At 51.2% G+C, this 3389-nt stretch overlaps 1 non-coding gene across 1 annotated transcript; it reads right to left on the reverse strand.

Moving 5' to 3' along the window:
* Nucleotides 1–2551: 2551 nt before the first annotated feature.
* On the reverse strand, nucleotides 2552–2692 carry LOC132653337 (small nucleolar RNA SNORA48). Its single transcript, XR_009591105.1, has one exon. It is a non-coding gene; the product is annotated as a small nucleolar RNA SNORA48 (small nucleolar RNA).
* Between the last annotated feature and the right edge of the window lie 697 nt (nucleotides 2693–3389).

Genomic DNA, 3389 nt, shown 5'->3' on the forward strand with positions numbered 1-3389 from the left:
GCCTCCATACAATCTAACCTGGAATGTTTTCAGCCTCTGAGACTTACTGCTGAACGAGCTCATTTTTGTTCTTCCTGAGCTCTGTGATGGCTGGTTTAATTCAGCTGTTCTGGCTCACCCTCCTCTCCCAGCTGACTTATTCAGCCTGGCTTCTCTCTCAGCCTCTGAATTACTCTGCTTGGCCTCCAACTAACTCAAGCAATCTGCTCTAATCTCTTAGCTCCTTCTCATTTTCTGGCTCATTCCTTCTTCACCTGTGTCTTTTTTCTGCAACCTGTCTCTCTATTATTGTCCTAGTAAAAACTGCCTTCTCTCTCTCATTGCCCCTTAAGTAGATTCCCTTTCCTCTGTCTTCTCATGAGAGCTGGGCATGTTCAATTCTGTCAACTCTTTCTCTGATTCATCACTGTTTCTCACACTCCATTAGATATCACTCTCAAACATGGGCACTTCTTTCTACAAACTAATTTTTCCTTCATTGTTTGGGATTAAAGGCGAGTACCACCATGCCTGGACCTAAGCCTTTTTTTATTTGAAACTTGCTCTATACCAGGCTGACTTTGAATTCAGAACTGCTTGCCTCTGTCTCCTGGATTAAAGGCTTGTTTGTATTCCAACTGGATCACACAGACCTAGAAGGTCTTTAGATGTGATCTCTTGCCAGAACAGCCATGTTCTGAATTAACATTCCTCCACACATACACATAAACAAATAAATTAAAATTTCCATTTTTTTATTGATTATTTCCGCCCAACCCCTCATATCTGCCCTTTTGCAACCTCCCGCCCAAAATACAACACACATACAAACACACAAGCAAATGAAAAGCATGGAGAAACACCTCGCTGTGGAAACTGTGGTGTGTCACAGTGTGTCCCACAGTATATCCCTTTGTTGACACATCTTTACTTGAAAATATGCATTGCAGGGAGTCATTGGTCTGGTTCAAGGTCTCTGGCCTCTGTGACACCATCAATATTGTCTCCTCGCCGCAGATCCTCCCAGTTACCCTGTTGTTGCCCTGGGTCATGGCGATCCTGCAGCTTTGGATCAGCAGGGTCGACAGAATTCATGTGTCCCCAACAGTCCACAGATGATGTAGATTTTGGGGTGAGCCAGCTCAGAGCCCCGGATCTGAGCGTGGGTGGTAGCTGACCTAGTCAGAGTGCTGGCTCTCCCTTATCCACGCCAGCAGGGCGAGCTCTCCAGCGCTGCTCAGCTAGGCCACCCAATGCCACCACTGGCAAGGGTCATGGTCAGCTCTCTTGCTCTTGTGCCCTCTGGGCTGGCTCACCTGCACCCATGCCTCCAGGGCCAGGTTCACTGTGCTGCCCAGTGCCCAGTCAAGGTTTTGGGGTCCACTCTCCCAACTGCTTCATCCTCTCATACCCTTGGAGCTGACTGGCCATCAGGGCCAGCTCCACTGTATTGCCCAGGTGAGGTATAGGGCCCTCTCTCCCAAGTGCTACAGCCAATGAGGGGCAGGGCTAGCTCTTCCACTCTCATGCCCTCTGAGCCAACTCTCCAGACCACCACAGGTGGTAAAGTGGAGGGTATCACTCCCACACCCATACCACCTCACAGCAGACAAGTGGCGAGTGGTGGGGCCAGTTCTCCCTCGCTCTTGTCCTCAGGGTTCACTCACTAGTGCTCTCTTGACTAGGACTAGCCCTGCTGTGCTGCTCAGGTGAGGTGCAGGGCCTGCTCTCCTGAGTGCTGCAGTGGGTGAGGGGCAGGGTCAGCTACCTATTCTCATGACCCTGGGGCCTGCTCTCCTGACTGTGGTAGATGGCGAGGGGCAAGGAAGGGGAGGCCATCAGCCCTGGACCCAGGCCACCTCATGGCAGATAAGTGGCAGGGCCAGCTCTCCAGCGCTCTCGCCCTCGGGGCTGGCTCACTTACACCCCCACCACCAGGGTCAGCTCTGCTGTGCTGTCTAGACAAGGTATGGGGGCCTGCTCTCCAGAGTGCTGCTGTAGGTGAGAGCTTGCATCCGCAGCCAAGAAGGCGCAGAGCCAATCCTACACAGTCCCTGGACATCCATGCTTTCCCTGGCAACTGCCTCAACCAGGAACATCCCATGTGCTCTATCGGTAATATGAGCCACAGACATCCACACTGACCCCTGTCGCTATATAGCCATGGACCCAGTTATGGCCCTTAGTGGCAATTCAGGCTGGGACTTCAGCGCCACCCCAGCTGGCAGGGCTGGCTGCTCACAACAGGCTTCTCCTGTGTACCCTTCTACCCTCGAGTCTCCAGTTGCATCTCTCTTCACGATGCTCAAGCTGCTCCCCTTCTCTTTCTCTCCCATCTGCTCACCCTTCATTTGCACATCGTGCTGGCTCCAGCTGCAGGCTGGCCCCATGGGTGGTGGGCCCCTTGGTGATAACATCCTCAGTCTGCATTGAGGGGCAGCAAGCGGGTATCTACAGCTTGCCTGTGCCATGCCCTGGAGGGCGGGTCTGTGGGTGTCATGGCGGAACCCAGGCTTCTGTCTTCCTCTTCCTGGACTGTGCTGCCTGGATTTGATTTGGTCTGATCTGATTTTTATGTGTCCTAGGCACAAAACAGTTTTGGCCCCCACGCTGGGCATCAGGGTGGGATGAACAAGGGACTGCCATCTGCTCTTCCCGTGACCGATATAAGAACAACACCAACAAGGTGTCTCTTTGCCCATTGCCAGGGGGTAAATCTTTTTTATTTTTAAGTCAACTCTATTTTCTATATTACTAGGAAGCAGTGGAAAAAGTAAAACTTCAAAGCTTATTAAGATAATGTTAAAAACAGTGAGTACTTTGAGACGGACTTAGCAAAAACACGTGCGATCTCTGTGCAGAAAATTAGAAACACTGCTGAAATGGAGAAGACCTAAAGCAACCAGAAGACTACCCTCGGGAGCCAGGAGAATCACTACCGCTAAGGTGTCTGCCCTGCCTAGATAAAGCCACAGGCTCCGAAGTCGGTGACCCAGCAGCCCTTGCTGTTGTTATTGTTGCTGCTGTTGAAATGACAGACTCATTCTAACATCAAGCGAACATGCGAAGGAATCAGGTAAAATTATGAAAGTGATAAGGCTAAAGGCCCCACACCACCTCATCCAGAAATGGCTTTTCAAAAGTTATTGTTTCATTTGAAGGAAGAGAGCAGTGGTGAACACCCACTTACCAACCTCACATCTCCTAATGCCGTGAGTTGACTAGCTGTGTGTCCTGAAAAACTGCCTCGTGCTCTGCAAAGATCAGGGACTCTGTGTCTCACTCTTACCATCAGCACGGCTGCGCCCAGGCACATGTACACCTGTGGACCCTGTGCCTGAGGCTGCTGAGGCAGGAGGACCACCTGAAACTGTGAATTTGAGATCAGCCTGGGCAACATGGTGGGATGC

This window comes from Meriones unguiculatus, chromosome 3 (assembly GCF_030254825.1).
Source record: "Meriones unguiculatus strain TT.TT164.6M chromosome 3, Bangor_MerUng_6.1, whole genome shotgun sequence".
Taxonomy (NCBI): Eukaryota; Metazoa; Chordata; class Mammalia; order Rodentia; family Muridae; genus Meriones; species Meriones unguiculatus.